Source organism: Lepidochelys kempii, chromosome 2 (assembly GCF_965140265.1).
Source record: "Lepidochelys kempii isolate rLepKem1 chromosome 2, rLepKem1.hap2, whole genome shotgun sequence".
Taxonomy (NCBI): Eukaryota; Metazoa; Chordata; order Testudines; family Cheloniidae; genus Lepidochelys; species Lepidochelys kempii.
In genome coordinates, this window is record NC_133257.1 from 257,560,007 (window position 1) to 257,586,808 (window position 26,802).

Consider the following 26,802-nt stretch of genomic DNA (forward strand, 5'->3'; position numbering starts at 1 on the left):
GGGTCTTGCCATTAACTTCAAAGTGCTTTGGCGGCAGAGCCTGGAGAAATAGAATGTTGGGCCAAATGCTCGACTCATGTAAACTGAGTTACACTGAAATCAAAGGAGCTCCGTTGCGTTATCCCAGATGAAGGCATGAAGAGGAGGAGGAGGGGGAGGAATATGTTGACAGATGAGGACTATGTTGGGCCAAATCTTCAGCTAGTCTAAATTGCCTTGGCCCCTAATCAGTGGAGCTACCTTGTTCTGTTGTAGATGAGGAGCTATGTTAGTTCATGCACACAGGACAAAATGGAATTTTTTATGCCACTTAAAAACAGTGATCCACTGGTTAGGGTACTAGCCTAGCACCCTGGAGACCTAGGCTCAAGTCCCTGCTGGAGCCCTGGTTTCTGAGCCACCTTGCACAAGTCATTCTCTCTGTGTCTCAGTTCCCCATCTGTAAATGGGGAAAGCCTACCTCATAGGGTGCAGAAGGGGTAATTCCATTAACGACTGAGAGGCTCAAATACTGTGCTGTTGGTAAGACAGATTTTCCCCTTTTGCCGGGCTCAGCAGCCCTGTAGCTGAAACGGCACTAAATTCTGCTCTCATAGAATCCTAGAATAATAGAACTGGAAGGGATCTCGAGAGCTCATCTAGTCCGGTCCCCTGCACTCGTGGCAGGACTAATTATCTAGACCATGCCTGAAAGGTGTTTGTCTAACCTGCTCTTAAAAATCTCTAATAATGGAGCTTCCACAACCTCCCTGGGTAATTTATTGCAGAGCTTAATCACCCGGAGAGTTAGGAAGTTTTTCCTAATGTCCATTTGGACAAGTCAACTTCTTTAGCTCACTTTTTGAAATTAAAGGCTGAATGTTCCCACTTGGGCACATTGCTTTTGTGACGTTACTTCCCACAAAAGTAGGGCATACGTGGTGCATAGGCCTTATTCTGGTCCCCTGCAAGACGTGAATTTCAGCCCTGTTGTGCCATGTTCTGCTCTTCATATCTGAGGAGTTTTTGAGGAATGAAGAATCTTGCTGACATTTGTGGCCTGATCCAAAGTCCACCAAAGTAAGTGAAGAGACTTCTATCAGCATCAGTGGGCTTTGGACAGCATCGGTCTCTTTATTTTTGTTTGATTGCATTTTTCTTTCTGTTACCGCCACTGCTGTATGGATTGTATTATTAAAGGAACAAGTTCATTCTTTTCCTGCTGCAAAGGAACGATCATCAGGGATTTATAAACTGGGTTGTGGTTGATGACTATTCTGATCACAGAGCTGGCACTGCCAGGGTCCGTCTAGTACCTCAGTATACCCAGTGCTGTCAGGCTATGTGCAGCTAGAGTTATAAATGGGTTATTGGCAGCATTTCTGTTACGAGGTCAACTGGGAAGAATGTCACAGCTCTACAACTGTCATGTCAGGGTCATTCTCTGTAAGCAGAAAGGGCTTGCAATGGGGCATTTAAAAATAAAATGGGTAAGTAACACACAATGCAACTATCCGCATATCAGCACCGAACAGACCAAACTTAACAGCCAGCATATAAAGACTCAGAGCCAGTTCTGCCCTCATTTACACTGGCTATGATCCAGAGTGACTCCGTTAAATCTGCAAATAGAATTTGACCGAGAATTTAACCCAGAGATGGGAACAGAATAGCGGGTGGGAACAGGAGTGAGATTTTCCCAGTATGTGGTTCAGAGCTGAGTTTTTCAGTATTATATGTTGCCTTAGTCCTATGAGAAAAGACAATTTTACATTCCACAGTTAGTTATTTGTGGAGGCCCAAATTCTCAGATGTGGGTGCCTAAAGTTAGGCACCTAAACAGAAGTGGCCTGATTTTCAGAGGGGCTGAGCACCCATAAAATCCACCAAAGTCCATGGGAACAGCAACACTCAGTACCTATGAAAGTTGGAATCCAATTCAGGGGCTTGGTTTTGTACAGTGTTTACCAGCTTCCTCTGCCCCACCGTGAGCAAAGGTCTTCATTTTTACCAGCCTGGGAGGCAGAGAGATGTAGACAGGGCTCCAACAAAATTCAGGTCCCAATTTCCTTTGCTAGAATAGCCAATTACTGTCATTAGTAGAGCTGGTCAACATAGGCCACTTTTCAATTTTTGGATGAAATTTAGATGAAAAAAATGTGAATTGTGAAAAACTGCCCTTTTTCAACCAGCTCAAGTCATTAGCTAATTATGTTAGATTAATCAGAGTGCCCATCTGATGCACTGGATGTACATGAAAAGATGCATCGCTTTCCCTCATTTCCTGTCATTTATTTCTCTTTCCTTCTTTGATTCTTCTCTGAGTTTTCTAACAACACAACACAGAGAACCAATGTAAAGCATTAGTGTATGATATGATGAGTAAAGCTTCATATTGTCCTTGTATTTTTTCTTATGTCATTGGAATTATTATAGTTCTGTTTGTTTTCCTTCATACAATCAAAAGGGCATGAGAGACCTTAAAAAAATGCCCAACAACATTGCAAGTATTGAGAACCAATACACGCCGTGGTTCAATTAGATTCAGTCTGCTGCAGAACTGCCATGTTCTCAGCACCGTTGATGAGGCTTGGGATTGCAGCTGTCTATACGCAACAAGGAATTTTCTGTCAGCTGGTCAACAGTGTTGCTTCTTAAACCATTGAGAACTCTCGCTCAACCTGTCGCATGCTGCTGGTGTTAGCAAAGTCTCTTGTGTGTGCCAAAAAGGAGAGAGAGCTATTGATGCCACGTGTGCCTTTGCACAGGAAAATGAGAAAGATGAAATGCTATCTCACCCATCTCTTTCATATTCGTATTCCCATGTGGCATGTTCATAGAGAGAACCGAGCAAATTTTCTCCTGAAGACTTAGTGACGAATTTGATTCAGCCACATGTTGTCCCATGTAAACAATAGCTGAAAGCTAATTTCAAAGCCAAGGGTTTGAGGATTAGAGCAGGTTGGGAATTTTTCGATGACATTTTTATTCTGCCCCAAAATGGCGATTTGTTGAAACCCAAACTGCTTGTGAAACACTTGACTCAAAAAATGTTTGCTAAAAAAAGATTCTAGATTTTTGGAATTGCAACACTGTGGAACTGGAAAATATTGGTGTTTTGATCTAAGCCACTTTTTATTTTGAAATTTTAGTAAGTTTATATCCAAAAAAAAGTAAAAAGGCAAAAAAGGTCAAAACTGAATCAAAATGTTTTGAAATGAATGAAACAAAATGTCTTCATTGGCCCAAACCAAAATAATGTTTTTATTTATTTTTGGTTCATGAAAACTTGAGATTTCCACTTTTTGTCCTGATTCATGATGGGGAAAAATGTTTAAATGTTGAAAATTCTTGGCGGATGGGAAAACTATTTCCCACTCAGTCCAAATGAGGATTCATGGAAATTGAATTTGGAACTTCTATCTGAAGTGCTGGCTGGCACACTCCTCTGATCAGGGGACAGAAACAATCCCATGTAACTTGCCAAACCAACAACATCTTAACCAATACTGCTTGGATAACAAAAAATTGAATGTCTCAAAAAACTGTCCTGAAGGTTTAATAACAAAATTAACCAGCAATTAATTGAATAATTTTAAAGCAAAATACATTTGAGAAAATTTCCATCTGTTCACAGATAGTTCATGAGCAGGAAAAGAGGCTAAGTTCATTGTATAAAATTATTTGCTGCAAATTACTCAGCTCTACATAAGGTGATCCAACAGTGATATTTAATCAATAATAGGGAAACAATCTCAGGGGTAGATCCTCAGTCATAGCTCTGAAGCGATGACAATTTACAATACCTGAGGATCCGTCTCCAGTGACAAGAGTGATTACACTGAAACCACAATTTTGTCCAAGCAGCTCTGTAATTAGCTGACTGGCCATTCAGCAACCTCCACCTGTGTCATCCCACTGAAGTTGCCTCTTGACCAGCTCCACCAACTTTCAGATGAAGTTGGGCCCAGCTGTCTCTGTGCTGGGCCTTAGATATGTATAGTACCCTGTTTTTTAGCCAACTTTTTGTTAAATTCAGAGCACTACAAAGGACAGGGCATCCCAGATCACATTCCTTAAACCACTGCCCACAGGGGTGAGTGGGGACTGATTCTCCATTGTCTGCTTTTTGTGAAGTCATTTACACCACTGCATAGCAGGTGGGAAATGGTACCCCAAATCAGAACATGATTGTTTTGCTTCCACATTGCACTGTTGTAAAGGACCACACAGGGTGAAAGGCAGTGGAGAATCAGGCCCTGAGAACCTCATAAAGAGGTGGCCAAGAACCATCTGGGAAGAGGATGTAGAACCAGCCCACCGGAACCAGTTAGGGTGACCAGGTGTCTGGTTTCCAGTCGGACCACCTGGTTAAAAAGGGACCCTGGCGACTCCAGTCAGTACCGCCGACTGGGCCGTTAAAAGTCCGGTCAGCAGTGCTAAGGCAGGCTAGTCCCTACCTGTCCTGACTGGCATCGCGCTGCGTCCTGGAAGCGGCCAGCAGGTTGGCTCCTAGGTGCGGGGGGAGGGGAGGGGGCACAGACTAATCACAACCCCTTAGTCCACATTACGTCTCCATGTAGAGCCCTTAGATACCAGTAACCATTTCTGGTGACTTCACCAGTGTTTATTGCATAAATACCAATTTCAGGGGGTTTTTTTATATTGGGGGTGTTTTATCAGTGTTTATTGGTTAAAACTGAAAATCAGAAGCCCTACTTATACAGGTTTCAGAGTTGTAGCCGTGTTAGTCTGTATCAGCAAAAACAATGAGGAGTCCTTGTGGCACTTTAGAGACTAACAAATTTATTTGGGCATAAGCTTTAGTCCATGAAAGCTTATGCACAAATAAATTTGTTAGTCTCTAAGGTGCCACAAGGACTCCTCATTGTTCCTACCTATACAGTTATTTACATACCCACAGAATTTGACCTAAGAGACATATCCTGCCGAAGACACTCCGGTAAATCAGGAGTAACTCCACTGAAGTCCATGAAGCTACACCACTGCCAGTGAGAGGAGAATCAGTTCCTAGGACACTGGCTCTCTCGCTCTCATTTTGTTCGGGAGCTATCCTAAGAGTCATGAAAAATCAATTTCAATAGTAAGAAATAAGGGAGGGGAGGGAAACAGTTTCTTCCCCAAAGAGGGGATAATTGGTTTATATAAGCCTCATCAGCTCTGACGAAGGAAATCTGTGCCATAAACTGTTCCATGCTGAGCGCTCATTTGGCTCCTTGCATCCAGTACCTATTCATGTGCACATTGCCTTTGAATCCAAATTGCAGTCATTTCCATAAGCCCCTCACCTCAGCCTTTGAACGCTATAGGGAAACAGTGAAATCAAATGCTCTGTGCCTTCCCTCCCTTAATAGCTCTTAGCACGCGTTTCAGCTTTAGTCACAAACCAAACGCTTTCTAAGTCACATTTAATGTTCCCAGTTTTCTGCCAGTCATTCTGACTGTTGATAGCATGGCACGTTTCGATAACTGGGAGCATCAGATTTTACTTCAAAAGCGGCCTGCTCATGACTAGACCGGAAATGTGGGCTAAGTTCTATTAAGGGGTGAAAGTAGAGAGCATTTGATTTCACTGTTGTGTCTACGGACAAACGTTGAACCACTTTAGTCATACCAGTATAGTTAGAGAAGTACTAGCCCTGAGGTGCGGCCACAGGCATAGCTGCATGAAAGTGTTTTACACTGGGACAGCTATTCCCATAGCGGAAGAGGAATGAGCTGTACTGGTATTAGGGGCCGTACTAGTATAACCACACTGGCAATAAATGAACGAATGAATGGTCAGTGCCCCCACCCCTGCACTCAATACAGTTATACCGGTACAAAAACTTGGTAGACCATGCCTAAAGTGTTCCAGAGATAAGGGGTGAAATATATCACTGTGCACAGGGCACAGAAGAAGGCCCATGAAACAGGTAAGTCCTACAGTGGTGGGCAGGCCTCGTGCTGGCACCCTCAGTGAGGAGATTCAAACTCAACAGGGATTGTCAATCAGAACGCTCCTCGACTCCAGTTTATTGAGCTTCAAACGGTGCAAGAGAGCTGGCAAGCCAAGTTCTACTCTCCGGCCCCAGTGTTGATCTGCGCTGACTTCATCAAAGTCAAGGGGGTTCCTGTGGATTTAATCCACGTGGAGCGGATTCTCTGCCCCTTTGCATATTGTGCTAGGCACATGGAACACAGGGACTGGAAACCACCAGCAAGTCTCCTGCTGGGGATTCCCACAGGGCGTGGAAATCCCCCATGGGAATAGAACCAGGACAGCCAACTCCTACATCTCCCATGAGCCAGGGGCTGCAGGGGCATGTTGGAAGTGAAGAGAAAGAGTGGCCAGAGCTCACTGTGTTCTGGCTATCCTCAGCAGGCAAACTGGCTCAGATACTCAAAGATATTTAGGTGCCTCACTCTCACTGATTTCAATGGGAGTGAGGTGCCTAAATACCTTTGATGATCTGGATCATATTCTCCTGGGAACCATAGTCTGCTGGTGCAAATTAGAGCAGCTCCTAGGCTGCTCCAAACCTCTTGGGGCTGGGGCAGTGAGTCAGTAAATTGAACCTGCCTCCCTGCTGCACCTGCACACAGCAGAGACCCTGGCCCTCTAAATGAGCACAGGATTTGGAGTGGTGCATATTCCCTTGTTTACCAGCTCGCTGGCAGTGTCAAGAGGCATCAAAGTGGGTTTACACCCACTTTACATTGCCAGAATGGTGTAAAGTGACATCGTGTAAATGAGAATCAGGCCCAACAAATACAATAGCTAATTTAAGAATGATATAGTGCTGCAGAACAAAGCATCAAGCATTTTACTAATGCATCGCAGGGAGAATAAGCTCACATCTGCATTGTGTGTGAGTGTTTCTCTATTGTATTATTTTCTCCCCAGTTTCTGACCTTGGGACCAGTCCTACTACCATGGAATCCACTGGGAATTTTGCCCACTGACTTCAGTAGGAGGCAGGGTAGGATCCCAGATCTTTTACTGATTCCTACTCTGTATTCTCTTTTCTCCATACGAAGGAAATTCCTAGGGCCTGAAAATTCTCCTTTTTTTAAGTTTGAGAGAACATCCCCCATCGTGCTCAACATTCAGCTACTTAAAAAAACCAACCTCTTGCTGGTTCAGACTCCACCACTGTGAGGACTTCAGATGAACCCGAGCGTGAGAACACAAATCAGAGGGAGGGGTGTCATGTGAGATTGCACTTCTGTGTATTTGTCAGAGCAGATGCACAATCAGAACACTCGCTGTTACATTTTCAGGGCTGTCTCCTTATTAAGGTATAAGTAGCTTATTCTCGCATGTCGAATGCAAAGTCCAGATGGTAGCTGGAAAGGGCAGGCCCATCAGACACATACCAGCTGTCGCTTGTAGCAATCACTCCAACCTCCCCCAGAATAGCCTCTCACTGCATGCAACTTCTTATTTCACACTTTTGGGTTTTTTATTTCTTTATTTTTTTGAGCAATTGAGTCTTGGTCTGAAATTAAGGAATACCATCACCTAAAATATCACACAGATCTAACATCTAGTTTAACAGGAGGAGCTCAACAAGGTTAGAGAAAAATATATAATTCTCTGTTTTTCCCCCGTTTGTGCATTTGATAGCATTCGTTTGCATACAGCCAGTCTCTCTGTTCCCCTGCCTTGCTAGCTAGTCAGGTGGTCCCTGTGCTTATTTCTTCAAATAGCAACAGCAGAGAAAAACATTTTAAAAAATAAGGAAGATGTGACCATAAGGCCACAAAAGCTGAAAGGAAGATTCAGGGCCAAGTGCAAAAGCTGAAATTACTTTCAAGTCATCTTGTTTAAATTAACTATATTTCAAGTTATCTACAGCAGCTTTAGAGAAAATGGTCAAACACTCTGCTGAATAGGAGCCTGATCAAAGCCCATTGACTTTGGGCTTTAGATCAGGCCCCAGGAAAGGCCTTTATGACAATAACAAAGTTACAGGGGTGAACATGACATTTTGATGTCATTGCTCCTTTAGGATTTTTGTGTTTCAGGGGTAAGACAAACGTTTTAAACTCACTTCAACATTTTCTTTGATTTGGTTTAATCTTAACCGATTTAAGCTAAACCCAACCCAACCTGGTGTAAATTGGAATAAGAATGGCCACACAGCCTTTTGCACCGGTTTAACTAAATAGGTTTAAAGTCACCTTAAGTTAAACTGGGTGTAAATTTTTGTGTAGACAAGGCCTCTGTCCCTTTCTCTCTGCTCCACAAAGTTTGAAAAGCTCCCACCTAGAACCTGCGCAGTCTTCCTCCTCCCTGGCTTTCTGCTATAATTTTAAGGGAGCTGTGCATACATCCTTATTTTTGTTGCACAGAAGTTTTTTGTACAAGTTAGATAGTGCTTCCCCTTATCACACAACAGCCATATAAAGAGGTTAGGAGTGACTGGCATGCTTATAACAAGGAATACGTGCATTACTGTGCACTTATCAACACTGAATTTCATCTGCCATTTTGTTGCCCAGTCACCCAGTTTTTGAGATCCCTTTGCAACTCTGTTCAGTCAGCTTTGGATTTAACTATCTTGAGTAATTTAGTATCCTCTGCAAATTTTACCACCACAATGTTCACCCTCTTTTCCTGGTCATTTATGAATATGTTGAACACCACATGTCCCAGTACAGATCCTTGGGGGATCCCACTATTTAACTCTCTCCATTCTGAAAACTGGCCACTTATTCCTACCTTTTGTTTCCTATCTCTTAATCAGTTACTGATTCATGAAAGGACCTTCCCTCTTAACCCATGACTGCTTACTTTGCTTAAGAGCCTTTGGTGAGGGACCTTGTCAAAGACTTTCTGAAAGTCTAAGTACACTATAACCACTGGATCATCCTTGTCCACACTCTCAAAGAATTCTAATAGATTGGTGATGCATGATTTCCCTTTACAAAAGCTGTGATGACTTTTGCCCAACATATCGAGATAATCTATGTGTCTGATCATTCTGTTCTTTCCTATATTGTCAATCAATTTGCCCAGTACTGAAGCCAGACTTACTGGCCTGTAACTACCAGGATCACCTCTGAAGTCTTTTAAAAAAAATCAGTGTTACATTAGCTATCGTCCAGTCCTGGTACAGAGGCAGATTTAAGGGATCTCAGTTAGTAGTTCTGCAATTTCACATTTGAGTTCCTTCAGAACTCTTGGGTGAATGCCATCTGGTCCTGGTGACTTATTGCTGTTTAATTTATCAATTTGTTCCAAAATCCCCTGTAGTGATACTTCAGTCAGGGACAGTTCCTCAGATTTGGCACGTAAAAAGAAGGGCTCGGGTGTGGGAATCTCCTTCATATCCTCTGCACTGAAGACTGATGCAAAGAAGTCATTTAGTTCTCTGTAACGGCCTTATCATCCTTGAGTGCTCCTTTAGCACCTTGATCATCCAGTGGCTGCACTGATAGTTTGGCAGGCTTCCTGCTTCTGGTGTACTGTACTTACTTTTTTTTTGCTGTTAGTCTTTGTGTCTTTTGCTAGTTGCGCTTCAAAATCTTTCTTGACTGGCCTAATTATACTTTTACACTTAATTTGCCAGAGTGTATTCTCCTTTCTATTTTACTTACTAGGATTTAACTTCTAATTTTTCAAGGATGCCTTTTTCCTCTAACCACCTCTTTTACTCTGCAATTTAGCCAGGGTGGCCTTTTTAAAAAAAATTAATAAATTTGATCCTCTTAATGGTGTGTGTGTGTGTGTGTGTGTGTGTGAGGAGGTTTTTCTTAATTGATTAATTGGCTTAATGCCAGAATGGCACAAAGTGGCTGAAGTGGACCTGAGAATCAGTACTATTAATTGGGAAACGAATGGCTGAATGTCACGAGCAGTAGAATTCTAAGGTTAATTAGGCATCTCCACAAACATTCCTCACAGTAAATGGGCTTGTTCGAATATTTTCAGGGGGTGAATGCAAATGGTGGGGGGGGGGGGCGGAGGGGTGAGTGCCCCCCCAGATTTTATTTTTTATTGAGAATCTGCAGCACATTTTTGGAGGTGTTTGCCCAACTGTGCAACTGAATCACAATCATGGGCCAGATCTGTTGCTGGTGTAATTCAGTATAGCTCTGTTGAAGCCATTGGAGCGCCACCATTTGATACCAGCTGAGGATAGGGACTACAGATTTTGGGGACCAGGGTGTTGTTTTGTTATTTTCTTCCTCATCCCCCCCCCCCCAAGAATGAAATAAAAATGAAAACATTGATTTAGGGATTTAGGGCCAGATTTTCAAGTGCTCACCACCCAGCAGCTCCTATAGTGAAACTTTTGGCCAGATTTTCAAAAAAGCCCGGCATCCAACATGCTGAGCCCTTTGGGGAATCCAGATGCAATTTTGGGGTGCTGAATCCCTAAATTCTGGCCCCCGTGAAAACTCTTGACAATGCCACAGATCTTGCTGTGCCCCAGAACTAGATCAGGCACAGATCTAGGCATCCTCTAAAATCTGGGGGAAATTCAGATCTCAGATCAGATCCAACTGCCACCTTCTCTACAATGGGCCAGATCAAACCCGAGGTCCAAACACCTGTAACCTTTCTGAGGCCTGAAGTCTGAGTGTGAATAGTGTGCCTTAGCCCCTACTGCTCATGCCCTCATCAGCCTTTATCTATTTAAAGGACACACCTTCAAATTAGGTTCAAGCGACCTATATATCCTGCTATATAAACTAACATTGAACGACACAACCAGACAGGACTCTGCCATTGAGCATTATGACCACTAGCATTTGGTTCACATCAGTAATCTAGTCCACTGAATGCTTATTCATTTTTAATTTTGTTGCTCATATGTTCAGATACACAAACACACACACACCCCTTCATGTGCAATGGAGTTTTACAGCTGGGAGCTTTGAATCGTGTCTGGTCATTGTTCATGATTTACTTCAGCTGGCCTACCAGCATCTTTTATCCCAGGGAAAAGCTGATCTGGGTTTCTAGTTAATAACTTATCTCGACAGCGCAGCTATCAATCTCCCCCCCCACTCCCAAAACTCCCCCAGTGCAGAGACTTAGCAACAGAAACCATTTTGGCTCCATCCTCGCTCCACTAAAGGTCAGAGACTTGTAGTAATTGACAATTAGTGCAGAACTGGATGATAAGTGCAGGTGGGTTTTTTTTTTTACTTCCCCTCGTCTAATTACCGGCGCGAATTCACTTCCCACAGACATATCTGAGTCCTCAGGGATCTCAGCGAGCTGAAGACTACTGATATTTTGATTGATGTTGTGTTTCTTAGATGGATGGAGTTTGTGGAGCATGAGGGAGAGGAAATAAAGGACGGTTGGATTTGTTTCAGAAACTCTGGAGTAAATAAATACTAAAGTGAGAAGACACTGAGTGTCTAATCCCAGCAAATAAAATAATGGTGCCCTAGTACCTTGATCAATATGGTAGTGGTGGATAATTAAGAGTTTTCTGCTTGTTGTGGAAGAAGCTATGAACAGAACCACGCATGCAGTACCTGACCCCAGCCTTTGGCCCAGTTGCTCAGAACAGAAATGGGGGGAGAGTTTACACCACCTTTGCCCTCCCCTATTCTGGGGCTGGCCAGAGGCTTATTCGGCCCCTGAAACAAGTTAGAGCAGCCTCAGGGCTAACATAACTTGCAACTAACTGCCTATCTCCCATTCAGGCAGATGGGAATGCCCAGAGAGCAGTAATGTTCAAGCCATGCCCCCTTTTCTCCACCATGCCTCTGAAATTGCGGGTTACAGCTTGGTGTATATTTAAAAGTTTTGACAGCATAGCTCCTAACTGACATAGCTGTGTCACCGAAAGCTCTAGTGTAGGTGCAGTTACACCAGCAGAAAAGTTCTTTTGCCAGTACAGCTTATTCTGTTTGGGCAACTGGTTTCAGTTACGCCATCAAACACACTTTTTGCCAGTTTAAGCTATATCTCCGCTAGGGAGGCTGTGGGAATTGCTTTCACTGTATATACCAGCAAACCCTTTTAAGTGTAGAGAAGGCCTACGAGAAGGGCTGGTGGAAAATTTTCCATGGAAACTGCTTTTCAATGGAAAACTGAGTTTTCAACTAAGCAAAATTTTTCATGTCAAGTGTCTGCTTTCCATTGAAAACTGCTTTTTCATTGAAAAGCTGAACTCCTGGAAGCCAAAATACATTAGTTTTCAACCAAAATTTATTGGTATTCAAATTTCCACTGAAAATGAAAAAAAAAAAGATGAAAAATTCAGCTGAAATTGAAGTTGTTTTCATTTTTGTTCACATTTCCTGTGGAAAATCATCCCATTGTTTTGGCCAGCTCTTGCTGCCAGCTTGGGGTATGGTGTAGAACTGCTGTGCCAGCTTTGCAGCACTCTGGGATTTCGCCTACACCAAGGAAATTCCTGGGCAGTGCTATGTGTCACTGGAGGTGCTCAGGGAGAGGTAGCCTGGTAACATTAGGAGCTCAGGTGCTGCCTTTGCTTTTGCAATGGTGGTTGTGGATGACTAGCTGTGATGTTATCGGATTAAAATATGACCATATAGATCATTGTTGCAACCACTGTTATACATTTGCAACAAATCTTGTACAAAGGTTATCAAGTGAGGTGTCTATGGAAAGGTTATGAGTTGCTGGTTATGATTATGCTATCTGTATGCATGGATCATGTTTGTATTTGAAGTTATAATTTGAAGCTCTATACCCGGATTTCAAGAGTTTGCTCCTGAGGTACTGCTCACAAGGTAGCTAGCCAGCACATCTTGGAGGGCTATTCAAATTAAGTGGATCATCAAGAAACACTTGGTTGACCATGGACCATGGGTAACACCCATCTGCACTGAGTGAACTGTCTTGTAAACGTGCTGTCTGGAGCATAGGTAAAGGCTTCCTGCAATGACTGAGCGAAATTGGGCATGGACATGTGACTTGCCCACGTGACTCCAGATGCCATCTTGTTGCTGTCATTTTCCACAGTAAGAACATTGGGTGTCTGTTCACATGGCAGAGAATATAAAAGGCTTTGGAAACCCCTCCATTTTGCCTCTGTCCTGCTCCAGCCTCTTTCTTGCCCGAGCCTCTGGACTATGAATTTATACTAATGCGAGCATTCCAGTCAAGGAATTGAGGATCTTCCAATGATTTGGAAGCAATCAGAGACTCATTAAGCCAGCAGTTCATTCCATCATTGCTACAAGCCAGAACCAAGAGCTTTGCCGTTACTGTATGTATTTGATTCCTTTAACCAATTTTAACTCTCACGTTTCTTTCTTGTTATAAATAAACCTTTAGATTTTAGATACTAAAGAACTGGCATCAGCGTGATTTTTGCTTAAGATCTAAGTTATAGATTGACCTGGGTGTGTGGTTGGTCCTTTGGGATCAGAAGAACCTATTATTTGATGTGACTGGTTGTAAAGAACCACTCATCTCTGAATCCAGTGTTTTTGGTGGTGATATAAGAACTGGAATGCCTAAGGAAACTGCCTTTATGTCTTCTTGTTAGCCAGTGTGGTGAAACAGTTTACTTTTGTTGCTGGTTTGGTGTATCCTATGGGGGATTAGCCACCAGTCTTGGGCTGCCCTATTTCTTAGCAGTTCGTCCTGAATTTGGCATCCTCAGTTGTGATCCACTGAGGCACGGTTACACTAGCCAAAGGTCTTTTATGGATGAGCTGGATGACAGTCACAGTGGAAATTCAAGTCACTGGGCTAGGTGGCACGTGGCGCAATGGGCAGAATGCAGTGGAACTGTGCCAGCTTATGGCAGTGGTGGAAGCAGCTCACCATACTTAACAACTGGAGATGCAGGGACTTTTCAAAGAACATCTGACTTTTCTGGGATTAACTTGAATTTTGAAACATGGATTCCCAGAAAGAGCTGGGGACAGCAATGGTGCTTGCTAGACTTTAAACCTAAAGACAGAGCTCCTGCTCATTGCTACACATGTTCAATGGGAGGTAGAAGTTCTAACTGTAACGCTGTTTTACAATGTGCAATGAGAATAATAGTAAGTTAGAAACAAAATAGAAAGGGAAAAGTTCCTGCGTTCTGTTTTGGTAAGTTGCAAAGTCAACTGTCAAGAGATATTGGGTTGTATTACTAATATCCTGCTCCAATAAATGATCAGATGCAACCAGATACAGAAAAACTTCCTGTCAGGGTGGTTAAGCACTGGAATAAATTCCCTAGGGAGGTTGTGGAATCTCCATCATTGGAGATTTTTAAGAGCAGGTTAGACAAACTCCTGTCAGGAATGGGCTAGATAATACTTAGTCCTGCCTTGAGTGCAGGGGGGACTGGGCTAGATGACCTCTCGAGGTCCCTTCCAGTCCTATGATTCTATGAATCCCTGCAACTATCATTTGTTATTCGGTCCATAGCTTAGCTTTGGCTGAACGCCATTTCCAGTTACTTGGTATTCAGCTAAATGCTACAGTTTAGTCATTCAGTACACCCCTTGTAGAGGCATTAATCAAACAAGTCAGGCACAATCATCACAGCCCTGTATGTTATGCCATCATTTACACCAGTGAGAACTGAGATCACAGTGGGAGCCTTTTATGCTTCCTTTGCATTGGTGGAAATGGTGACACAATGTGCAGGGCAATGGCAAATCAGACCCAAAGAGCTTGATTCCCTTCTCACTAATAGTTCTACACTGGTGTCATGTTACTTCTGATTTACATCAGTATGAGAGGAGAATCAGGCGCAGGTAGTACAGAGTGGGTCACTCTGAGAGGGAGGTGATGAGCAGATGGATTTGATGGAGAAGAGGTGCAATTCAATAGCTGAAATGCAACCACTCAGAAGTGAACTTTGAGTCGTGTGTGACCTGGAACCTCCCCTTCCCCCAGACAAGCACACCCACAAACACCGAGGACGTTCAGATCCAGAGCTTTGGTTCAACCCATCACAGAGATGAAGCCAGTCATGAAATATGGAGGTGGGTTTGAATTCCAACTGCCCACAGCTTGGCCTGGGTTTAGCCCTTCCAGTTCGTCTTCTTACAGCACATGATGGGTTTGATTCTCTGTTTCTGCTCCATGCATGAGGGCAGTGCGGAAAAAAAGATCAATGGCCGAAGTGGACAAATGAGTCTCTTCTTCAGCATAGTGGAAAGGGACATCTGAGTCCAAATGAGGGTGGGAGGGGCAACAGGATAAGAGCCTACATTAGATGAGGCTGCAGGGGAGTGAAGTAGGCAAGCTATTGACTGCGAAGACAAGACATTTTGATTTGTTGCAGTGGAGAATGAGGAGCAAGTAGAGGGAGTCAAAGAGGGAGGTGATGTGGTTGGATTGATGGGCAAGAAAGATGCATTTGCAGCGGCATTTTGTATGGCTTGGAGAGAGGGATACGGGTATTGGAGAGCCCAGAGAGGAGGAGGCCAAGAAGGGAGATGTCTGGGGCATGACCAAGACTATTAATTCCCATGGGAGCAGGGACTGTGTCTATTCTGTACGGCAATGGTTCTCAAAGCCAGTCCGCTGCTTGTTCAGGGAAAGCCCCTGGCGGGCCGGGCCGGTTTGTTTACCTGCCATGTCCGCAGTTTCAGCCGATCACGGCTCCCACTGGCCGCAGTTCACAGCTCCAGGCTAATGGGGGCTGCGGGAAGTGGCGCGGGCCGAGGGATGTGCTGGCCGCCCTTCCTGAAGCACCCATTGTCCTGGAGCAGTGAACCGCGGCCAGTGGGAGCCGCGATTGGCCAAACCTGCAGACATGGCAGGTAAACAAACCGGTCCGGCCCACCAGGGGCTTTCCCTGAACAAGCGCGGACCGGCTTTGAGAACCGCTGCTGTACGGCATCATATATCTATCTATATGTGTGTGAGTGTGAATTTTCCATAGTATTTTCTGGGTCAAACATTTAATAACTTTGGCCTAACCCTCTCAGTATAAATGAGATCTTTCAGAATTTATTTCCTAAGCATCTTATGTTTGTGAATAATACCACAGTGACCTGAGCAAGATCACTCAGGAAGCTTGTGACAGATGAACCTAGAACTGAGATCTCCTGAATCATAGCTCTGGGTGATTGTACTTGTCACGCACAGCCAGCCAATATATTTACGTATCAACCCAAGAGCGCTTTGGAAGGATTGCCCAATGAGGTCTTTCCTTTTGGCTGTTATGACGGCTCAAGCTGGAATGGAGCTAGTTATTCCACTGGCATAAACTGGCCAATTTACACCCACTGAGGGTCTGGCTTTCAATTTCTAAGGCCTTGTCTACACAGGAAAGTTACACTAATTTAACTTAAATCTGTTTGTAAACCGATACAGTGAAACCGATACAGTGAAACTGATGCAAACTCCTGTGTTGACACAAGTAATGTGGTTTAAAAGCAGCTTATTTTGATTTAACTTAAGCCTGTTTGACTTCAGCTAAACTGAAAAAAGCCACTCATGCTAAAATCAGTGAGTCCACAGGAGAGCTTGCTATATGGATTTAAATTCACACCTAAGGTTACACCAGGACAACTGTCGCATGTTGACAGGGCTTTGTTTGATGGTTGGTTGCAAAACGCGCTGTGAAAATTGTTTTAATTGTCTTTGGCTAGAGCCACTAACATTCTGAAATGAAAAGGGAAAACCAGGCATCACGCACTAAGCATGAATATTGTCAAATAGCATGTTTAGATAAGGATTAGTTATGAGTGGATTTCTTTTCATTCCAGGTTTCAGAGTAGCAGCCGTGTTAGTCTGTATCCGCAAAAAGAGAAGGAGTACTTGTGGCACCTTAGAAACTAACAAATTTATTTGAGCATAAGCTTTCGTGAGCTGCAGCTCACTTCCGATGAAGTGAGCTGCAGCTCACGAAAGCTTATGCTCAAATAAATTTGTTAGTCTCTAAGGTGCCACAAGTACTCCTTTTCTTTTCATTCCAGTTTCTCTTCCCTTTTGTATTGGAGGCTGGGCTGTCATAAACTTGCAAAACCAGTTCACATCCTATTTCTGAAGGCTAAATAAAATGGTCATGTGATTTCTTTTTATTTCCATGCTTGTCGCGCTGCCCAGGTATTTACATGACATGTGATTATGAGGAAACTGTTTAATTTCTGCAGAAGTACAACCCAGGATTCCAACTCTTGTGATCTGACTGGGAGTCTCACCATATTTTGTGCTTTTCATATTTCCCCAGTTGCTAGAATTAAGTGACTACATGAGGAGCTCAGCTTTATTTATTTTTAAAGTATATTTTCTAGCCCCCATGGTTAAGACCACCTCTAACAGCTCAGAAACCAGAATGCAAATTAAAAGACGCCAAAATGCATTATTAAAAAAAATCTCCTGATTTCCTGGGAGCCCAACTTGAGATTTTTGAATGCCTGGGGTCAGCAATATGGAGGGACAACTCCATTTCAGACCCGATCTTTCTAGGTGTTGAGCCTTTAAGCCCCCAGGGAGTTCAATGGGAAAACTCAGCACTTAGCAGGAACTGAAAACCTGACAGGATCAGGCTCCATGCACGCAGCTGACAATAACTTTGTTGCAGAAGAGTATCGATCTATCTTGGGTATTTACATGGCCCCCTTACTGGGGTATCTGAGCATCTCACAGTCTTCAGTGTACTTATCCTCACAACACCTTGTGTGGTAGGGAAGTGCTATTATCCTATATTATAGTTGGGAATCTGAGGCATAGAGACTCTACTGAGTGTCATACAACAGTCTATGGCAGAGGAAAGAACCTGGGTCACCTAAGTCTAGCTTCCTAAGCTTGGACCATCCTTCCTTGCTAGCTACAACTGAAAAGAAGAGCGTAAATGCTGGTGAGATGAATTACCACCTGTTTGCTGCACTTCTGCATCCTAGAAAGCTGAAGGGGGGGGTTATAGGAAATCATTTTTTTTGCAGTTCTCTGTCCAGGGTAGGTTTTTATTTAGCACCTATTGTCATGGTAGCTACATGATGCATTCATTATCTAACCTGGCATAACAGATCTTAGAGGGTGTGTGAACCCTCAGGAATTCCAGGTATTCAGGGCCTGTACCCATTAAAGTCCACCCATTTCCACACTCATTACCAAAGGACCCGAGCACCTTATAGATTCTGGAAAGGATAACATGGCAATATTCCCCATCGACTTCAGAGAGCCAGATTGGGTCCCGGAGGTTGGATTTTAAGAGCTAGTGAACACCGACAGTTCCAACTGAGGTGTTCAGCCCCTCAGCAAATCAGCTCCGAACTATAATCTTCTATCGATTCCTCGCCCCCTCAAAAAATATTCAGCAGAAACAAAGCTTTCATTTTATTTACCAAAATACAGTTTTTAGCCTTTCTGGTTGCAAAGCCTGCCCTGCGAAAGTAAACTGCTGCCTTTAAGTCTGCAGCCAGGCAGACGGCAACAATAACACCGGCAGAAGAGGGAGTTTCCCCTCATTCATCTTCATGGGTTTTCGCTCTGAAATCTGATTACGACCACTGGTGCCAAGAGCACTAACCATTTCACTGCTGCTCATCCCATCAAAAAAATAGTAAAGTCCACATGGCTGGCTGGATTGATCAGACCTGGGCAGGATGCAAATGAGGCAGCCAGTTTTCTGTATGCCAATAGTCTAATATGCTTTGCCTTCTTCTGATAGTCAAGGCCTTTGCTGCAGGGATGTTTATAGTGATATGAGTTAAAACACTTTGGGTCCTTTCTGAGGTATAGCGTGGGGGATGGGCGCCGAGGAATTTGCTGGGTTTTCTCCAAAACATGCTCCAGCAGCCGGGAAGGCTGCTCAGTTTAATCAGCTAAAAACATTTTGTGAAGGACTTTCCCCGAGTTTCTCTGTGATAATAGTATCTAATATTCAAACAATCAGACTATGTCAAAGTAGAAGAGCAAAAAGGGAAGGAAATTGGTGGAAATGCTACAGCTATGGCTAATCCCCACAAATTATTATTTGTATCACCTGGGTTGCATCTTGAGGCCTCAGTCAAGATCAGGGCCCCATTGTGCTAGGCGCTGTACAAAAGCATATTAAGAGACAATCCCTGTCCTGCAGCTCTTACAGTCTAAACAGACAAATGGTGGGAAGGGAAACAGACACACAGAAAGGTGGAGGGACTCACTCAGTCACACAGCAGGTTAGTGGCAGCCTGGGAATAGAACCCAGTCATCCTAGGCCACTGCAAGTCTTTAGCCCTTATTATTGTGAAGAAAACCTTCCAAATGCAAATCAGATGTAAACCAATGCAGGGATATCTGCATGAGCATGCAGACAGTCTGAAGCAATAGCAAGGAGAGGCATGAACTGCTCTCATTCATCTTCCTTGTGCACTAACTCTGAAACCAAACAGTGACATTTACATTGTTGTAGGTGTGTTGGTTCCAGGATATTAGAGGGACCAGGTGGGTGAGGTAATATCTTTGATTGGACCAACTTCTATTGGTGAAAGAGACAAGTTTACACAGACCTGAAGAAGAGCTGTGTGTGAGATCAAAAGCTTATCTCATTCACCAATAGAAGTTGGTCCAATCAAAGATATTACCTCACCCACCCTGTCCCTCTAATTTAAAGGTAAACACTTAACGATTACTGTGATGATCAGAACAGGCAAGCCAGAAGAAGGACGATCATATTATTAGTGGAATCTGGTTTTGGTATCACGAGTGGAGCCTGGGAAAAGAACCACCCCTTACATTTCCCATCCTGACTCCTGAGTGATGGGCTAGGAAAGGTTTCAGGAGTTGGTCCTTGGCTGCAGTGCTGGAGGTATCTGGGGTTGGGTGAGTTTACTTTTCTCTTTCATGGTGAAAGCATTGATACAATTCCCCAAACCTCCTTCCCCAAGCCCCACCAAGAATAGGTATATTTCAGAAAGCCCTGAGCTAGAGTCCGCAGCCAAGAACAAAGTCTTGGCCTAACCCTGCATTTAGGCTACGGTAATAAGAATCAAAGCTATAAGCTGGGGGCTCATCAGGTGGAAACATAGAGGAGGAGTGCATGGGCCAAACACAGGATGATTATGAGTTACTTATATATTAATTCCCACGGGAGCAGGGACTGTGTCTGTACTGTACTTGTACAGCATCATATATATATACACGCACAAGGCATATATATGATGCTGTACAAGTATATATAGGCCTTCCATTCCCCTGGTGAGTCTTCATCTGGAATTGTGTACAATTCTGGTCACCCAGGTTCAAGAAAGGTGAATTCAAATGGGAACAGGTGTAGAGAGGAGCTCTGAAGATGACCAGGGGAATGGAGGGCCTATCTCATGGCAGGAGACTGTAAGACCTTGGCTTGTTTAGCCTCGCCAAAAGAAGGCTGTGAGCAGATACAATGACTCTATAAATACATCAGGGGGTAAATACCACAGAGAGTAAAGAGCTATTTAAGCTAAAGGACAATGTTGGTACAAGAACAAATGGGGATAAACTGGCCATGAACAAATTCAGACTGGAAATGAGAAGATGGTTTCTAGCTATTGGAGGGGTGAGGTTCTGGCACAGTCTCCCAAAGGAGCATGTGTGTGTCGGGGCAGGGGGAGGAGGGCAAACAACTTCATTAGTTTTAAGAGAGACCTGGACATATTTATGAGTGGGATTGTGTGACGGGGTCGCTTGTGATGGTCGGTGTGTGTGTGTATGTGTGTGTGTGTGAGAGGGCTCTGCAACCCTAAGGGTCCCTTCAGGTTTGTCTATTATGTTCCTAAAGCTCTTGTTTCAGGGCTTCAGCTGATCACCTTCAGGGGGCAGGAAGGGATTTCCCCTCCTCCCCACAATGAATTCAGGGGGGAGGCAGGGCGGGGGTTTGGTCTCTTTCCTCTGAAGCATCAAAGATGGCCCTGGCTGGAGACAGGGGCACTGGATGTGGAGGGCCAGGGCTCTGAGGTGGCACTGAGCATTCTCTCTCTCTCATGTGCTTAGCTGGCTGGTTCTTGTTCACATGCTCAGGGTCTAACTGATCACCGTATGCGGGATTGGGAAGGAATTCCCCCCTCCCCACCCAGTCAGAATGGCAGTCACCTTGGGGTATTTTCACTTTCTTCTGTTGTGTGTGGTTGCGGGTCACTTGCCAGGATTACCTGGGTGTGTTTCACTTAAGCATTTCCCTGGATGACAGAGGATCTATCATGGGAGAAAGAGCCTTTTGGAAGGCAGTGTGGGCCAGTGGCTAGTGCATCAATTTCCCATCTGTACAATGGGGATAATAGCACTTCCCTACCACACAGGGGAGTTATGAGGAGATACCCATTAGAGATTGTAAGACGCTCAGGCACAGTGATAATGGGAGGCCATACAAATAGCTAAAATAGATAGATTATCATCTTATTTCTAGAGGGCAGTTCCCCTATCTACTGCATGCTTTGTGGAGGACTAGTTGGCTCGAACCTTCAGTGGTGTCCGTCCTGTGAACCTTACACAAACCCTAAATTCACAGTTTTTAAATGTATAAGGGGCGAGTGTAGGTTGAGCACAACTGTATCGCAGGAATTCGTTGCATTAAACTATTGGAGGCAAAGGGAAGGAAATTAATAGTAATAATTAAAAAAACCACCCATATCCAACCTCACAATTACAGCCAGTGCTGGCACTGGCCAGTTAACTCCTATTTGATTTTGGTTTCCTGTTAGCTGTGAAAGGTGGTTTCCTTTCAGTTTCTGCTGTGCTAGCTCAGTTTCCTCTCTCTAATTTTCTCTTTCCTAGCAGCAGGAGGAATGCAGAAGCAGCAGTTGTCCAACTCGCTTTCAATTTCAGACCTACCTTTGTTCGCTTTTAACATTTTTGTCAAAGTGAGTCATGTATAGGACTCCCAGACAAAGCCATTGGGAAGCCAGAGTTATGGTTGGGGCAACAATGCTTGGGACAGATTTAATAATTTTATTCAGATGATGTTGAAGTAAAAAGAAGACGGTACAGAGTTTAGGCATAGAAGTTTCTGGTTATCAGGGAATAAGGTACAGATTATCAAGGGGTGCGAAATTCAGTTTAGGAATGGGTGGCATAAGGATTACATAATCTGCAATCTCCCCAGTTGGGGGTAAAAGTTTAACGGGTCAAAGTACAGACATTGAGATATGGGGGTATGTTGTCCATATAATGGCTATGTTCAGGTGTGGAATATAATGAGCGGATACGATGATGGGGATGGATCTACCCTCATTTGGTGGTATTTAATGTTCAGTGAGTTTATGGTTCCAGTTCATATGGTCCAATGGAAAAAGCCTCTCAGTCCCTTTCCCATAGTGGATGCACAATGTCGTACCGGCTCACACCTCCTGGTACTGTCGGTGGCCGGTGATGTGTTCGATGTCTCTGAACCATCGGATGGTGTCTGAGACATGAGGCGTGGCATGAGCCATGTGTAGCGTTGACCGATCTCACAGGTCCATAGCACACGCTCGTTGCAGGGGTCCCAGGAGCCCAGGGCTCCGACAATCAGGGCATCCATCTGTACCTCCTAGCCCTTTGCTCTCAGGGTGTCAGCCAGAGGGGCATATTTTTCCAGCTTATGAGCTCAGGCTTCTCAGAAGGCCGGGGTCCTGTTCTCGAAGGAGACCGTGATGTTGACGAGGATGATCTTTTTACAACTGCATGCAGTATCTCTGGGGATCACACAGCATTAAGTTTATGTCTCACTGTGGGCCAGGGATTGTATGCAACTCCAGGGGGGAGGGTTCTCACAAGTCCTCCAGGAACCAGAACCAGTGGGGGGTGATTCAGGTGAACCACTTAGGTTGTGAACACTTCCAGAGAGGTACCACCTCCTGGGGAGGCTTGCACAGACTAGTTCAAACTGGATTTTCCAGGGACCAAAAGATGAAGAAAGGGCTTTCGATATAACACGGCTGGGTTTAAACTGACTCAGGACCTCCTTTCTGATCCAGGTAATGGGCATGACCTTCTGTCCAAGACCCCCAATACTTGCAGAAGGGTTGGAAAGACTTCAGCCTGCTAGGGCCCATCGGACTGCTGGGTGACTTTGGGAAACCCCAAGCACGTGTATAGGAACCTTTATTGCATGTTGTATGTTTTCTCTGTAATGCTTTTCCCAGAAACATCAATGAGCTTGCTGAGAAAGAGCTGTGTGGTAAGTGCTGGCATACACAGTTCATAGCCCTTGGACAGAAAGCCAAGGGCCGACGCTGGAGATATCACAGTCTAATGCAGGGAGCTGTGCAGCCTTAAAACCCCCCGGCCTGAATGGGGAGGGACAAAGTTCCCTGCCCAGAGACAGGTGATAGCTGAAGACCTGAGATGTGACTGGGTGCTGCTGGAGGGGAATACAGAGTGGGGTGCGGTCACCCTGAAACAGCGACAGTGCCCTATGAAGCAACATGAGTAGGATGCACTTGTTTGAAAGTGCAATGACACATTAGACACTTCAGTTATATTTCCAGCCCCTAAGTGAGGGGGAGGAGAGTGTTGTGGTTAAAGCACTAGACTGGAATTAATTCCTGCCTTGGCCACAGGCTCCCTGTGTAACCTTGGGCATGTCACTTAGGACTAGATTTTTAAAGGGGTTTAGAGTAGGAGCCATGTTAGTCTGTATCCGTAAAAAAGGAGTACTTGTGGCACCTTAGAGACTAACAAATTGATTAGAGCATAAGCTTTCGTGAGCTACAGCTCACTTCATCGGATGCATACAGTGGAAAATAGAGTGGGGAGATTTTATATACACAGAGAACATGAAACAATGGGTGTTACCATTCAGACTGTAACAAGAGTGATCAAGAAAGGTGAGCTATTACCAGCAGAAGAGCCGGGGGAGGGGAGAGGGAGGAATAAAGACTGGGAGTGGATGTGTCATTACACAAAGTAATATTATTTCCCCTTGTTTATTTCCCCTCCTACTGTTCTTGTAAAGTGCTGGAAATGGCCCACCTTGATTATCACTAAAAAAGGTTCCCCCTCCCCGTCCCTCCCTCTCTCCTGCTGGTAATAGCTCACCTTTCTTGATCACTCTTGTTACAGTCTGTATGGTAACACCCATTGTTTCATGTTCTCTGTGTATATAAAATCTCCCCACTGTATTTTCCACTGAATGCATCCGATGAAGTGAGCTGTAGCTCACGAAAGCTTATGCTCTAATCAATTTGTTAGTCTCTAAGGTGCCACAAGTACTCCTTTTCTTTTTAAATGAGTTTAGGCTCCTACTGATGTAGAGAGGAACCTAGTGGGATTATCAAAAGCACCCAGTTGCCTAAATGCCATTAAAATCAATGGGAGTTAGAAGTCTTGGTGCTTCTGAAACTCTCACGAGGCACCTAGCTACCTATAAATGCCACAATACCTTTACAAATCTGGCCCTCGGTCCTGCTGTGCTGCAGTTTGTCATCTGTAAAATGGAGACAACACTTCCCTTCTCCCACCGTTCTTCTGTCTTGTCTCTCACTATATGAATGTACAGCACCTAGCACAATGAGGCCCTGATCTCAGCGGGGGACCTGTTGACACAACTGCAACACACACAATAATCATTAACACCCAAAGTTCATGGGGTTTAGAATCAGAGACATAATAGGTTTGAGATGCAAACTCAGCTCCAAATGGATCCATAACTAGGACTTTAAAGCAGGGGTTTGCATCGGGCGCACTGTTATTGCAAATGCATTGATTTATAATTTTAACTGGTCTTCTAAGGATTTGATTCCAAATCCTCGAAGACCACTTTAAATTTATAGTATCACACTCTCGACAAGTTACATACAATCCTGGCCCACAATAATCCATAAACCATTCATTTAATACAATTGGCCTGAAAGATACTTACACTTAATTCAAAAAGGTCTCCCAAGGATATATAAACATGCACTTACATATAGCATTTCAGTTCATCTGGCAATGGATGCCCAGGGAGGTGATGGTGCAATTTGATGATGACAAAGTTGTTATTTTTTTCTCCAACTATTAGCCTGGTGGGCTGCCATGGGAATTTGCTTGAATAAAGATTGAGCACTTGTCCCTGTTCCTGTTTAACTCAGTGCAGAACTCCATTGACTTGAATGGGAATAAACCAGCCCTTGGGTGAGAACTGCAGGATGTGACCTATTGGCTATCTAAGCTCTCAAGCTCTCTCTCTCACTCTCTGTGGCTGTCTGCCACCTGCTTATTTCCTTCAATGTTAGGCATTTATGGGGCACTTAAGCCCTGAGGTTGAAATTCATTCCATGCAGAGGCTCAGAACAAGGCCTGTACACCCGTCCAGGCCTTGCCTACTCTAGAACGTTGTACTCCTTTGACAATACTGGTCTAGTTAAGCACAATAGTGCCCCCCACCCGCCATGTGGATGCAGTTTTATTGGCATAAAGGTGCTTTATACTGGTACAGCTATTCCCTTAAGGGATGGGCAATAACTTTACTGGTATAAGGCTCCTTTAGACCAGTACAACTAAGCCACAGTGAGGCTTGTACCGGTACTACTAGTGCTAAAAAAAAAATCGCACCTTCCCCCCCGCCCCACCTGACCATTATATTGCACAATTTTCGAGCGTAAACCGGGCCCAAGTCCTATGTACAGCCCTGATTCTGCAAGCTGCCTCATGTGGATACAGGGGTTCACCCGCCTGCAGCAGGACTGGGGCCTAAGCCCTCAAAATAGGGCCTACGTGGTGCAGATGCCTCATGCTGGACCTCTGGCACAGGGGCTGACTATCAGTTCCCACGGGCCTGTGTTGAGACCCAAGGAGCGTTCTGCTGAAGTACTCATGGCACAATGGCCTGAAATTCACGAACGGTTATGAATTATTTTCCACCCATTAACAAAAAGCGCCTCAGCAATCAGACCCACTGATACATTTCCAGAGAGGGATGTTAACCTTTAAAAGAACAAAACAGAACAACTGAAAACCATCTGCTTGTTCCCTTCCTCGGGATGAATCTGGTTAAATGATGTGAAACTACGACAAAGGCTCTTGTTCGAAGAGATGGGAAATAGTGTTCAGGTTCAGCACCTTGTAAGCGTGCCGCCAACGGTGGCATTTGAGGTGTGAATTTGGCAGACACTGGAACTTGTACAAAATGGAAAGATGTCCATCTCCTGCGGCCAGGTGGAGCTGCTAGCAGCAAAGAGAAGAGAGGTGATTTATTGCGCTTTCGCCATTCTGATCCCTGTGGCCAAAAGCAGCACAAATGCAGGTAGAAAAGGAGGACTTGTGGCACCTTAGAGACTAACCAATTTATTTGAGCATGAGCTTTCGTGAGCTACAGCTCACTTCATCACGAAAGCTCATGCTCAAATAAATTGGTTAGTCTCTAAGGTGCCACAAGTCCTCCTTTTCTTTTTGCGAATACAGACTAACACGGCTGTTACTCTGAAACAAATGCAGGTGGGTTCTTTATTTGTAGTATTAAAAGCACTTCAGAATAGCTATTGAAAAATCCCTGCTGGAGAGAGCTCCTAGGAGCCTTTGGATCAGAACCAACAGAGGACACTTAGACTTTTGGAGGGAGATTTTTAAAGGGCCTGTTGGGTGTTTCGTGCCCAAATCCCATTGGAAATCAATGGGAGTTGAGTGTCTAACTCCCCTTTGTGCCTCTGAGTTTAAGGCCAGAAGGGTCCAGCGATCACCTAGTCTGACCTCCTGCATATCACAGGCCACTAAACACAACCCAGCCCCTTTGCACCAAGCCCAACATCCAGAATTAGACCAAAGTATTACAGCCATCAGAAGACTAGACTATTATCTGCCACAGGCAGGGAACAGGAGGGACCGAGGTGCACCAGTGCCTGAGATCACTGCAATGGCAGGGAATTGATTGGATGAGATATACCCAGATGATGCTAGTAAGTGACCCAGGCCCCGTGCCGCAGCAAAAGGCAACCCCCCCAATGTCCCTGCCTTTTTGACCCAGGGAATCATTCTTTTCCGACTCCCAAGGGGGTGAGTAAGGA